This window comes from Microcaecilia unicolor, chromosome 9 (genome assembly GCF_901765095.1).
Source record: "Microcaecilia unicolor chromosome 9, aMicUni1.1, whole genome shotgun sequence".
Lineage (NCBI taxonomy): Eukaryota > Metazoa > Chordata > Amphibia > Gymnophiona > Siphonopidae > Microcaecilia > Microcaecilia unicolor.
The window spans coordinates 82485102-82500051 of record NC_044039.1 but is presented as its reverse complement, the minus strand read 5'-3'; the positions used below and the strand labels follow the sequence as shown (position 1 = coordinate 82500051).

At 47.0% G+C, this 14950-nt stretch overlaps 1 protein-coding gene and 1 pseudogene across 1 annotated transcript in view; one reads left to right on the top strand and one right to left on the bottom strand.

Annotated features, from left to right (window-relative positions):
• TTLL12 (tubulin tyrosine ligase like 12) overlaps window positions 1–14950 on the bottom strand; it is a 248707-nt gene that overhangs the window by 69535 nt on the left and 164222 nt on the right. The window lies entirely within an intron of this gene.
• On the top strand, window positions 925–2141 carry LOC115477738 (annotated as a pseudogene).

The window sequence follows — 14950 nt, the reverse complement described above, 5'->3', positions numbered from 1 at the left end:
GTATAGGCTACAGCTGGCTAGAGTTTCAGTGACCAGAATTTTGTAATAGTTCTATAGAGGCAATATACACCATGTCCGGAAAAAGTAAGCCCCCTGAACATTTTGCAAGAACAACTGCACCGAATTAATTAAAAATTTACATGCACAAAGTGACATCTGTTTCAAACAAAGTTGTGTGGTTTTATAGAAATCCACCTTAATGTTACTGAGATGTCAAATTTTAAATAACACTACCCAAAAGTTAGTCTCTAACACAGTTAATATTAACCTGAATAGTCCAAATGTTTAAATCAGATGTTCAAAGAGTCCCCCTTTCGCACGTATACATTTACGAAGTTGATCCTGCCACTGGTTCACTGCTGTCAATGAAGATCAGATCAAAGTGGCGCCACTCTTCAATCAATCTTTCAGATGGTCAGTGTCACGGATCTGGCAACGGTAGACTCGCTCCTGCAAAATCCCCAAATCACACAGTCCACCGGATTAAGATCTGAACTGTTCAGTGGCCACTGCAGTAGGCTGATGAAGTTCGGTGTCTCTGCTGACAGCAGTGCAACAGTCTCAAAAGCACGGTGAGCTGAAGCGCTGTCTTGCTGGAACGTGAAGAAGTCACCGGACAGAGAACGAATGGCTGACAGGAGGTGCCATCTCAATAGTGTGTCTTGGTAATAAGAACCATTTATCTTTATAACTGGATCAATGAAAATCAGGTTAGTACACCCAAGTGGTGATAAACAAAAAACGTGGGACACCTAATAAAAATGGCTCAAGGTACATCAAATAAATAAGGAAAAAAAGAATAATTATACATTAAAAAAACATACGTTATTCAAAATAAAATGTAAATAAAAATGGTGCTTAGAAACAAAATTATGATACTTCGTAACTAACATCACCATGTGTATATCATAGGGGATGGGGCACCGGAGAAGGAAACCTGTGGGATTGTTAGTGGGCGACCTCAGGATAATATGCTGGCCAGAGTTAAAATGCATTAGAATTTTTCAGCTTTAGCCATGGTGTCATGGAAGGGGGTTTACTTTGTGATTGCCCTGTTCATGGGAAGCTTTCTCGGAAGCATTTTCATGCTTGGTCCCTTCCTGCCATTGATGTTTGTGTCGCCAGGATGGTATCGCTGGATCACCGACCGTGTAGTGGCTACCTGGCTCACACTCCCTGTGGCTCTGCTAGAGATGGTCTTTGGCGCCAAAGTTGTGATAACAGGTGATGGTTTCATACCAAGTGAAAGAAGTGTTATTATAATGAACCACCGGACCAGACTGGACTGGATGTTCCTGTGGAATTGTCTACTGCGCTACAGCTACCTCAGGCTGGAAAAAATCTGCCTCAAATCCAGCCTCAAAGCCATTCCAGGATTTGGTTGGGCAATGCAGGTTGCTGCCTTCATCTTCATCCATAGGAAATGGGATGAGGACAAGCATCACTTCAAAGCCATGCTGGACTATTTCTGTGACATTAAGGAACCTCTGCAGATTCTGATCTTTCCAGAAGGAACTGATCTCACAGAAAACACGAAAGCTCGGAGCAACAAGTATGCTGAACAGAATGGACTGCAGAAATATGACTACGTCATTCATCCACGGACCACAGGCTTCACGTTTGTTGTGCAGCGACTAATAGAAGGTCAAAATCTTGATGCCATTCACGACATAACAGTGGCCTATCCTCACAACATTCCTCAGACAGAGAGGCACATCCTGAATGGAAACTTCCCCAAGGAGATCCACTTTCACGTGCAATGGTATCCAGTGGCAACTCTACCGACCTCGAAGGAAGAACTTCAGCTCTGGTGCCAGCAGCGTTGGCAAGAAAAGGAAGAGCGTCTGCGAGCTTTCTATGAAGGCCACAAGTACTTTGATGTGACGGGGCTCAGCAAAATCCCCCCTTGCAAATCTGAGCTGAGGGTGCTCCTAGTAAAGTGCCTATCACTCCTTTACTGGACATCTTTCACCCTTGCCATGTGCCTCCTGCTCTATTGGTGCAGCCTAGTCCGCTGGTATTTTGTTCTCATGGTTGTTATATTTGTCCTTCAGCAAAAGCTCTGGGGAGGACTAGAATTAATTGAACTGGCATGTCACCAGTTCTATACTAGGAAACACCAACAGAATTTATTCACATAAAAACAGGAATAATCAAGTAGAGCTTTAAAAAACAGAGTAAAACTTTGTGAAATAGGGAAGGATTTTTGCATGAAAATTGTATGTCTTTCTTACTACCTTCATTATTGTGTTTATTAAAAATAGTTTTGTACTTGTAAAACGCAACCAGGAAAAAATGAATATTGGATAACAAGGGAAAACTGTTTTCTTTGAACGTAATCCCAGACCGCCCCCTTCAAACCAGAAGCTATTTAAAGGATAATAGAAATAGGGACAGTGCTGGACAGACTTGTACGGTCTGTGCCAGAGCCGGTGGTTGGGAGGAGGGGCTGGTGGTTGGGAGGCGGGGATAGTGCTGGGCAGACTTATACGGTCTGTGCCCTGAAGAGCACAGGTACAAATCAAAGTAGGGTATACACAAAAAGCAGCAAATATGAGTTATCTTGTTGGGCAGACTGGATGGACCATGCAGGTCTTTTTCTGCCGTCATCTAAGGTAAAATTATGTATAATCATACCTGATAATTTTCTTTCCATTAATCATAGCTGATCAATCCATAGACTGGTGGGTTGTGTCCATCTACCAGCAGGTGGAGATAGAGAGCAAACTTTTGCCTCCCTATATGTGGTCATGTGCTGCCGGAAACTCCTCAGTATGTCGATATCAAAGCTCCATCCGCAGGACTCAGCACTTAGAGAATTACACCCACGAAGGGACACTCTGCCCAGCTCACCACCGCCGAAACGGGGGAGGGGAATTAACCCAGCTCATCCCCACACAAGTGGGGGAGGGGAATCCGTCCAGCTCATCCCCGCGGAGCGGGGGAGGGACACCACACCCGCCGATGCGGGGGGATCTGGCTTATCCTGCAACCGCAACCGCGGGAGGAGCTGACTGACCCTAACACCGCCGAAGCGGGAGGGGTACAAAGCTGCCCTACAGCCGCACGAAGCGGGAGGGAGTGCCGGCAGAATTTATGTCTCAATCCAGCCCCGTAAAACGGAGGGGAGAGGAATGCAGCAGCTCACTGTAACACAAACTCGTCTCAACTCTTGAAGAATCCAAGTGAAAGAACTTGAACACGAAGTCTTTCTGAAATAACTGAAGACTAAACTTGAACCTGAAATGCAACCAGAATAAAAACAGAACAGATATCTGGGAGGGGCTATGGATTGATCAGCTATGATTAATGGAAAGAAAATTATCAGGTATGATTATACATAATTTTACCTTCCATATCATCAAGCTGATCAATCCATAGACTGGTGGGATGTACCGAAGCAGTACTCACCCAGGGCGGGACATTGAAATCCCTGACCTCAACACTGAAGCTCCAAACCGGGCCTCCGCCCGTGCAGCCACAGTCAAACGGTAATGCTTGGAGAATGTATGAGCCGAAGCCCAAGTTGCCGCCTTGCATATCTCTTCCAAGGAAACGGATCCGGCCTCTGCCATCGAGGCCGCCTGAGCTCTCGTGGAGTGAGCCTTCAGCTGGATAGGCGGCACCTTCCCCGCGGCCACATAAGCCGCTGCAATGGCTTCCTTGACCCATCTTGCCACTGTAGGCTTAGCAGCCTGCAGACCCTTACGAGGACCTGCAAACAGGACAAACAGATGATCCGATTTCCGGAAATCATTGGTCACTTCCAAGTATCTGAAGATGACTCGTCTCACATCCAGATATTTAAGAGCAGAGTACTCCTCTGGGTAGTCCTCCCTACGAAAGGAAGGGAGACAGAGCTGCTGATTCACATGGAAGCGAGAAACAATCTTGGGCAGGAAGGAAGGCACTGTGCGAATAGTCACTCCTGCCTCAGTGAACTGCAGAAAAGGCTCTCGACATGAGAGCGCCTGGAGCTCGGAAACTCTTCTGGCTGAAGTGATAGCCACCAAAAAGACTGCTTTCAACGTCAGGTCTTTCAGAGATGCCCTCGACAAGGGTTCAAAAGGCGGCTTCTGCAATGCTCTTAGCACCAGGTTGAGATTCCACGCAGGCACCACTGAGTGCAGAGGAGGGCGCAGGTGATTAACTCCCTTGAGAAAGCGCACCACATCTGGCTGCGAAGCCAGGGAAGCACCCTTCAGGCGGCCCCTGAAGCAAGCCAGAGCCGCTACCTGGACTTTAAGGGAACTGAGCGACAGGCCTTTCTCCAGACCTTCTTGCAGGAACGCCAACACTGAAGAAATTGGAGCAGTGAAGGGAGAAAGTGAGCCTGCTTCACACCATGCTGCAAAGATACGCCAAACCCTGGCGTAAGCAGTAGAAGTAGAGCGTTTCCTCGCTCTCAGCATAGTGGCGATGACCTTGTCTGAGAAGCCCTTCTTCCTCAGACGCTGCCGCTCAATAGCCAGGCCGTAAGACCAAAGGGAGAGGGATCCTCCATCACCACGGGACCCTGATGTAACCGGCCCTGCTCCACTGACAGCCGCAGAGGATCGTCGACTGAGAGCCTGATCAAGTCCGCATACCAGGGACGTCTGGGCCAATCCGGACCCACCAGGATTACCCTGCCGGGATGCTTTGCCACCCGGTCTAGCACCCTGCCCAACATGGGCCAGGGCGGGAACACATAGAGGAGCTCTTGTGTCGGCCACTGTTGGAGAAGAGCATCTACTCCCAGGGATCGAGGGTCCCGTCCTCTGCTGAAAAAGCGCGGCACTTGGCAATTGGCCGATGACGCCATCAGATCTAGGCTCGGCTGGCCCCAGCGCTTCGTGATGTCCAAGAACGCCTGAGCAGATAGTTGCCACTCTCCGGGCTCCAAGGTATGGCGACTGAGAAAGTCCGCCTTGACATTCATGACTCCGGCAATGTGGGCCGCTGAAAGCTGCTCCAGGTTCGCTTCCGCCCACTGGCAAAGACTCATAGCCTCCTTGGCTAGAGGGGCGCTCTTGGTACCTCCCTGGCGGTTGATATAGGCCACAGCCGTGGCATTGTCCGACAGGACCCGTACAGGCTACAACACCAGTACCGGGATGAACTCCAATAACACCAACCGAATGGCTCTGAGTTCCAGGAGGTTGATAGACCACTTGCCTCTGCAGGAGACTAGAGCCCCTGCGCTGTCCTTCCCAAGCAGTGGGCTCCCCAGCCCATCAAAGAGGCGTCTGTCGTGACGACAATCCACTCCGGGGTCACCAGAGGCAATCCTGCAGACAACTTGTCTGTCTGCGTCCACCAGCTCAGCGCCTTGCGCACTGCTGGGTCCACGGGAAGGCGCACAGCATAATCCTCCGACATCGGAGTCCAGCGCAGCAGCAGAGATAGCTGTAGTGGTCTCATATGAGCCCTGGCCCAGGGCACTACTTCCATCGTGGCCGTCATAGAGCCCAACAGCTGCACGTAGTCCCAAGCCCGAATAGGAGAGGCTACTAGGAACTAGTCCACCTGAGCCTGAAGCTTGACAATCCGATTGTCTGGCAGGAACACTCTGCCCACTTGGGTGTCGAATCGAACTCCCAGATACTCCAGGGACTGAGTCGGGCGCAGCTGGCTCTTCTTCCAGTTGATGATCCATCCCAGGGAGCTCACAAGAGCAACTACCCGGTCCATAGCTTTGCCGCACTCTGCATAAGAGGGGGCTCGGATCAACCAGTCGTCCAGATAAGGATGGACTTGTACTCCTTCCTTTAGCAGGAAGGCCGCTATGACCCCCATTACTTTGGAAAAGGTCCGCGGAGCAGTAGCCAACCCGAAAGGGAGGGCTCTGAACTGGAAGTGTCGTCTCAGGACTGAAAAACGCAGAAAGCGTTGGAGAGGAGGCCAGATGGGAATATGCAGGTACGCTTCCTTGATGTCCAAGGAAGCCAAGAACTCTCCTGCCTTCACTGCCGCTATAACAGAGCGGAGAGTCTCCATGCGAAAGTGCCTCACTTTCCAGGCCCGATTGACCCCTTTGAGGTCGAGGATAGGCCGGACAGAACCTCCTTTCTTTGGAACCACAAAGTAAATGGAGTAACGTCCCTTGCCAATCTGATTTTTTGGCACCAGAACGACCGCACCCAGGCGGATCAGGTTGTCCAAGGTCTGCTGCACTGCCACAGCTTGACCGGAGACTTGCAGGGAGAGAGTGCAAACCCGTCTCTTAAGGGTTGGCAGAACTCTAGCTTGTAGCCGTCTCTGATGACTTCCAGCACCCACGCGTCTGAAGTTATAGTGGTCCACTCGCCCAGAAACGAGGACAGCCGTCCTCCAATCTGCACTGGGGCGTGGACCAAGGCCCCGTCATTGGGTACGAGACCCTGGGGGAGGACCGGAGGGAGCACCTCCGGGATGGCGGTCTCTGCGAAAGGAATGCTGCTTGGGGGAGAAATTCCTCTTGAAGGAAGAGGGGGCAGAGGAACCCGACTTGCCCGGGCGGTACCGACGGGCTTCCAGCAACCGTCCTCTGGAGGTACCGGGACGAGTACTAGCCCGAGCCCTGACCTCTGGTAATTTCTTGCCCTTAGACGTGCCGAGATCAGTCACGATTTTGTCCAGCTCGACCCCAAGAGCAGCTTGCCTTTAAAAGGCAATCTAGCCAGGCGGGATTTAGAGGCGTGGTCAGCAGACCAATGTTTCAGCCAAAGCCACCGCCGCGCAGAGACTGTCTGAGCCATGCCTTTAGCTGAGGCTCTCAAGACATCATACAGCAAGTCTGCCAAATAGGCTAAGCCCGATTCCAGGGCCGGCCAATCAGCCCTCAAGGAAAGATCCGAGGGGGAAGCCCGCTGCACCATAGTCAGGCACGCCCTGGCCACATAGGAGCCGCAAACTGAGGCCTGCAAACTTAAAGCAGCTGCCTCAAAGGACGACCTTAAGGCCGCCTCCAATCTTCTGACTTGGGCGTCCTTTAGGGCCGTGCCACCTTCCACCGGCAACGCCGTTTTCTTAGTCACCGCAGTGATTAAAGAATCCACGGTAGGCCACAGATAGGCCTCACGTTCACTCACAGCCAAAGGATAGAGGCGGGACATAGCCCTAGCCACTTTAAGGCTCGTTTCCGGGACATCCCATTGAGCCGCAATTAAGGTGTGCATGGCATCATGCACGTGGAAGGATCTAGGCGGGCGCTTCGTCCCCAGCATAATGGCAGAGCCAACAGGGGCTGAGGGAGAGACGTCCTCCGGAGAGGAAATCTTCAAAGTGTCCATGGCCTGTAAAAACAGGTTGGGCAAATCCTCTGGGCTAAAAAGCCGCGCTGCAGAGGGATCATCCGATCCATCCGAGCGGGGATCTATCTCCTCCAAGGAATCCGCAAAGGACCGTTGGGAGACCTCAGACACGCTGCCCTCATCTACATCGGAGGAGACAAAGTCCTCCAAGGCCTGGAAATCAACCCGAGGGCGTTTACCTCTGGGAACCTCAACCTCTTTATCAGAAGAGGGAGCAGGGGCAGCGTTTTGCATGAGGAAAGCCTGATGCAGCAGCAAAACAAACTCGGGGGAGAAACCCCCCAGACTGTGCACTTCCGCAGCCTGGGCAACAGCCCTAGACGCACTCTCAACCGGCGCTCGCAATAGCGGGGGGGAGACATGCTGCGCATCCAAAATGGCGTCCGGCGTGAAACTCCGCGAAGGAGCCGCGCGGGAAGAACGGCGCTTAACTTTAGCCGCTTGTGCCGTCGCCCAAATTAAGGGCGTTCATGGCATTAATGTCTCCAACCTCAAGGGCGGCCCACGAAGAAGCCGTCCGAGCCGCGTGGCCGGCCAAGATGGCGGAGGCGAGGAGCGGGGGATGGGCGTTTATGGCGGGAAAAAACCGCCACGCCGGAGGAACGACCGGGACATTCATCGGTCACTAAACTGTCACCCATCAAGGGCGAATCAGGTTGTAAAACCCCCGCATCCCCTCTAGAAGCGCTCCAGCGATCCGGGGAGCGACCCTTTGCGCCCTCGCCCTCCGACGCCATATGCCACGAGGAGAAGAATCGGGGAACCCCCTGCCCGCTATAAAAAGGTAAATTACCTGCTTGCCGCTCCGAGCTGTAACGAACTGGTGTCCCAGTGAGTAGCTGCAATGAACGTTTAAAGAAACGTCGAATTAAACGCCTTTAAAGACGTTTAAAATTTTTTTTTTTTTAAACGGAGCCAGCGGGAGGGGGGAGAAAAGGAGGGACCTGGCACCACCAGGTTTGCACTTGCTCAAAGAGCCCTCAACCCCAGGCCTCAACAAAACCTAAGGATTAGGCTTGGAGGCCTAGCCAGAGCTGCTGCTGTGTGTGACCACCACCTGCTGAGATAGAGAACATACTGAGGAGTTTCCGGCAGCACATGACCACATATAGGGAGGCAAAAGTTTGCTCTCTATCTCCACCTGCTGGTAGATGGACACAACCCACCAGTCTATGGATTGATCAGCTTGATGATATGGAATATGTTAATATATGTTAATATGGTGATCAATAGTTTAATCATTGCACCATATAACCCTACCAGAAAAACAGTCCAAAGTTCTTAAAACCATGAACCCCCCCCCAAAAAAACAAACCAACCTTATCTGTAGCAGATGAAGTGGACTCCATAAGAACATAAGTAAAGTATTACCATAATGGGACAGACCGAAGGTCCATCAAGCCCAGCATCCTGTTTCCAACAGTGGCTAATTCAGGTTACAAGTAGCTGGCAAGATCCCAAAACAGTACAATACATTTTATGCTGCTTATCCTAGAAATAAACAGTGGATTTTCCCCAAGTCCATTTTAATAATGGTCTATGGACTTTTCTTTTAGGAAGCTAGCCAAACCTTTTTTTAAACCCCATTAAGCTAACTGCTTTTACTACATTCTCTGGCAAAGAATTCCAGAGTTTAATTACATGTTGCATGAAGAAATATTTTCTCCAATTTGTTTTAAATTTACTACTTTGTAGCTTCATTGCGTACCCCCTAATCCTAGTATTTTTGGAAAGAGTAAACAAGCGATTCATGTCTACCCGTTCCACTCCACTCATTTATTTTATAGACCTCTATCACATCTCTTCTCTGCCATCTTTTCTCCAAGCTGAAGAGCCTTAGCTGCTTTAGCATGTCCTCATCCCCTTTATCATTTTCGTTGCCCATCTCTGTACCTTTTCTAATTCAACCATATCTTTTTTTGAGATGCGGTGACCAGAATTGCACACAATATTCGAGGTGTAGTCGCACAATGGATCAATACACAGGCACTATAACATCCTCATTTTTGTTTTCCATTCCTTTTCTAATAATACCTAACATTCTATTTGCTTTTTTAGCTGCCTCCGCACACAGAGCAGAGGGTTTCAATTTATCATCAACGATGACACCTAGATTCCCTTTCCTGATCGGTGACTCCTAAAGTGGAACCTTGCATCATGTAGCTATAGTTCGGGTTCCTCTTTACCACATGTGTCACTTTGCACTTGCTCACATTAAACATCAATCTGCCATTTGGATGCCCAGTCTCCCATGGTCCTCTTGAAATACAATTCACTTGCTATTTAACAACTTGAATAACTTATTGTCGTCAGCAAATTTAATTACCTCACTAGTTACTCCCATCTCTAGATCATTTATAAATATGTTAAAAAGCAGCTGTCCCAGCACAGACCCTTTGGAACCCCCACTGTCTACCCTTCTCCATTGAAAATACTGACCATTTAACCCTACTCTCTGTTTTCTATCTTTTAACCAGATTTTAATCCACAGTAGAACACTACCTCCTATCCCATGTCTCTCCAGTTTTCTCTGGAGTCTTCCATGAGGTACTTTGTCAAATGCCTTTTGAAAATCCAGATATACAATATCGACCGGCTCACCTTTATCCACATGTTTGTTCACCCCTTCAAAGAAATGTAATAGTTTAGCGAGGCAAGATTTCCCTTCACTAAATCTACTACTATTTAACATTTTTATAGTGCTACAAAGCGTACGCAGCGCTGCACAAACATAGAAGAAAGACAGTCCCTGCTCAAAGAGCTTACAATCTAATAGACAAAAAATAAAGCAAGCAAATCAATTAATGTGTAGAGGAAAGAGGAGAGGAGGGTAGGTGGAGGCGAGTGATTACAAGTGGTTACAAGTCAAAAGCAATGTTAAAGAGGTGGGCTTTCAATCTAGATTTAAAGATGGTCAAGGATGGGGCAAGATGTAGGGGCTCAGGAAGTCTATTCCAGGCGTAGGGTGCAGCGAGACAGAAGGAGCGAAGTCTGGAGTTGGCAGTAGTGGAGAAAGGAACAGATAAGAAGGATTTATCCATGGAACGGAGTGCACGGGAAGGAGTGCACGGGAAGGACGAGTGTGGAAAGATACTGGGGAGCAGCAGAGTGAGTACATTTATAGGTTAGTAGAAGAAGTTTGAACAGGATGAGAAAGCGGATAGGGAGCCAGTGAAGCGACTTGAGGAGAGGGGTAGTATGAGTAAAGCGACCCTGGCGGAAGACGAGACGGGCAGCAGAGTTTTGAACCGACTGGAGAGGGGAGAGGTGACTAAGTGGGAGGCCAGCAAGAAGCAGATTGCAGTAGTCTAAATGAGAGGTGACAAGGGTGTGGATGAGGGTTCTGGTAGAGTGCTCGAAAAGAAAGGGGCGGATTTTATGGATGTTGTAAAGAAAGAAATGACAGGTCTTGGCGATCTGCTGGATATGAGTAGAGAAGGAGAGAGAGGAGTCAAAGATGATCCCAAGGTTACGAGCTGAAGAGACAGGGAGAATGAGAGAGCCATCAACAGAAATAGAAAACGGGGGAGTGGGGAGGTGGGTTTTGGGGGAAAAATGAGAACCTTGGTTTTGGTCATGTTTAATTTCAGGTGGCGTTGAGACATCCAGGCAGCAATGTCAGACAAGCATGCTGAAACTTTGGTTTGGATGCAAGGTAAGATATCAGGGGTAGAAAGGTAGATTTGGGAGTCATCAGCATAGAGATGGTAGGAAAAGCCATGGGATGAGATTAATGAACCAAGGGAAGAATCCATGCTGGCTTTGTTTCATTAATTCACGTTTTTGAATACAGTGGTGGAAATAAGTATTTGATCCCTTGCTGATTTTGTAAGTTTGCCCACTGACAAAGACATGAGCAGCCCATAATTGAAGGGTAGGTTATTGGTAACAGTGAGAGATAGCACATCACAAATTAAATCCGGAAAATCACATTGTGGAAAGTATATGAATTTATTTGCATTCTGCAGAGGGAAATAAGTATTTGATCCCCCACCAACCAGTAAGAGATCTGGCCCCTACAGACCAGGTAGATGCTCCAAATCAACTCGTTACCTGCATGACAGACAGCTGTCGGCAATGGTCACCTGTATGAAAGACACCTGTCCACAGACTCAGTGAATCAGTCAGACTCTAACCTCTACAAAATGGCCAAGAGCAAGGAGCTGTCTAAGGATGTCAGGGACAAGATCATACACCTGCACAAGGCTGGAATGGGCTACAAAACCATCAGTAAGACGCTGGGCGAGAAGGAGACAACTGTTGGTGCCATAGTAAGAAAATGGAAGAAGTACAAAATGACTGTCAATCGACAAAGATCTGGGGCTCCACGCAAAATCTCACCTCGTGGGGTATCCTTGATCATGAGGAAGGTTAGAAATCAGCCTACAACTACAAGGGGGGAACTTGTCAATGATCTCAAGGCAGCTGGGACCACTGTCACCACGAAAACCATTGGTAACACATTACGACATAACGGATTGCAATCCTGCAGTGCCCGCAAGGTCCCCCTGCTCCGGAAGGCACATGTGACGGCCCGTCTGAAGTTTGCCAGTGAACACCTGGATGATGCCGAGAGTGATTGGGAGAAGGTGCTGTGGTCAGATGAGACAAAAATTGAGCTCTTTGGCATGAACTCAACTCGCCGTGTTTGGAGGAAGAGAAATGCTGCCTATGACCCAAAGAACACCGTCCCCACTGTCAAGCATGGAGGTGGAAATGTTATGTTTTGGGGGTGTTTCTCTGCTAAGGGCACAGGACTACTTCACCGCATCAATGGGAGAATGGATGGGGCCATGTACCGTACAATTCTGAGTGACAACCTCCTTCCCTCCGCCAGGGCCTTAAAAATGGGTCGTGGCTGGGTCTTCCAGCACGACAATGACCCAAAACATACAGCCAAGGCAACAAAGGAGTGGCTCAGGAAGAAGCACATTAGGGTCATGGAGTGGCCTAGCCAGTCACCAGACCTTAATCCCATTGAAAACTTATGGAGGGAGCTGAAGCTGCGAGTTGCCAAGCGACAGCCCAGCTCTAAATCTTAATGATTTAGAGATGATCTGCAAAGAGGAGTGGACCAAAATTCCTCCTGACATGTGTGCAAACCTCATCATCAACTACAGAAGACGTCTGACCGCTGTGCTTGCCAACAAGGGTTTTGCCACCAAGTATTAGGTCTTGTTTGCCAGAGGGATTAAATACTTATTTCCCTCTGCAGAATGCAAATAAATTCATATACTTTCCACAATGTGATTTTCTGGATTTAATTTGTGATGTGCTATCTCTCACTGTTACCAATAACCTACCCTTCAATTATGGGCTGCTCATGTCTTTGTCAGTGGGCAAACTTACAAAATCAGCAAGGGATCAAATACTTATTTCCACCACTGTATGCTCTGTAATTTTGTTCTTTATAATAGTCTCTACCATTTTGCCCATCACCGATGTCGGGCTCACTGGTCTATAATTTCCCGGATCACCTCTGGAACCTTTTAAAAAAATGGGCATTAAATTGGCTACCCTCCAATCTTCCGGTACCATGCTTAATTTTAAAGATAAATTACATATTACTAACAACAGTTCTGCAAATTCATTTTTCAATTCTATCAGTACTGAAAAGCTAAACACGGATTTAGTGAAGGGAAATCTAGCCTCATTCCAGAAGACCACTGGAAGGGAGTTGCTAGTGCGCCAGACATGAGTGTTCAAATAATAATCCAGGGCACAAAAATTGCAGTTATTGTTCAAATTCAATTCAAACCATCACATTTTCCTTCTCCACATGATCATGTTTCGCACAAATGATTTGTCAGGTGGATGGATCCAAAATTAGCAAAATCTACAAAAACAAAAAACCATTTTCAAAAACCAAAATATTTAAAGCTCAAAATTAAATTAAAAAAACAAAACTCTCAAAACTTCATGACGACTCACAGACCAGACATCAGTAAGCCCCATAAAAGTGCTAATCGCTGGCTAAACCCATAAGTTCTCTAAATATGACATCACAGACTATTTAGAAGTCATTGATTGGGTAGATACACAATCACCCAGAGGCCATTCAATTTCCACATTTAACCATAAAGGATAACAGTATTCCAAGAAAAGATCAATCTCTGCTCATGATACATTAGCCGACATGAGATATTGCCTCCCCTGGGTGTAAAAAATGACAAAAGTACCATAAATTTAATGTAAAAGTGTGGCATGCAGAACACCAATGCTCAACTAACGGGGCTTCCAACCTGCCAGTACGAATGCAGATGAAATGTTCAGCAATACGACTTTTAATGGCACATTTAGTGTGGCCAATGTACATTTTCTGGAATGAACAAATACATCACTTGTTTAGTGCTGCAATTAGTAGAACATTTAAGAAAAAAATGCTTGCCTGAATGAGGCATATTCACAAACAAAGCAGTCAGAGTGAATACAATAAACGAACACATTGACCACAGGGGGAAATGCCCCGGAATAGAAACATCAAAAGTATTATTAATGGTAAACTTAAAAAAGAAATCTCCCCCAAATTCCTATTACGCTTATAAGCAATCTTAGGAAAAGACTGAAACTGAGGATGTATCTCCAAAATTATCCAATGTTTATATATGGCTTGACTAATAAGGGGAACCTTGTGAGAAAATAGCAAAATGCACACTGGGGAGGCAGAAGTCTCACGAGGACAAGAGTTCAATAACCATTCACGATGATTATTTCTTGCTCTCTTATAGGCTTTTTTCAATTCACGATATGGGTAATCATATTCCTGGAAACCTTGCAGCATAATATCAGTCTGTGCTATCGGGAACACTATTCCTTAGAGACCTTAGATGATGGCTGTGATAATGAAGCATTGTGTTCCTCTTAGTCTTTCTATAAATTGATGTTTGGAATATCCCTGCCTCATAATAGATATCAATATCCAAAAAAATGAACATGATCAGATTACTGTAAAAATAAGATTGCAATCACAGTGATTTTGGCAATCGCCTCTACTGTACTATGTAAGCCACACTGAGCCTGCAAATAGGTGGGAAAATGTGAGATACAAATGTAACAAATAATCAATAAAGCAATGTAACTATCCCCCTTCTATATGAAGAAAATGTTGTCAATAAAGCGTTGCCAGAGCATCACATTAGGAAAACATACAGAATATACATATTGCTATTCAAATTCTGCCATATACAGGCAAGCTACCGAGGGGGCAACAGTAGCCCCCATGGCCACACCTTTAACTGTAAGTAAAATTGCTGTCCAAATTAAAAATAATTTTTTGTAACACCAAATTCAGCCATATGATAGAGCAAAGAAATCTTTTCCAAAGACATGGTACCTTTAAGTAAGTATTGCTCAATAACCTCTAAAGTACGTGACTGAGGAATACTGGTGTATAGTTCAGTGATATCTAAAGTAACAAGCACCGACTTGAGTATCCCTTTCATCAGTAATTAAAACATCAAGCATCTGAAGAAGTGCACAGAGTCCTAGACAAATGATGTAATAGTTTTCACACGAAGCTGCCAATAAAAATCAACATACTGGGATAAGGGCTCAAAGAGCCAAGGCAAGTTACAATATGCTGACATGGAGGAGCAGTACAGGATTTATGCACCTTTGGTAAAAAATAAATATATGGTACATGAGGAAATTGATTAAACAAGTATTTATATTCTTTA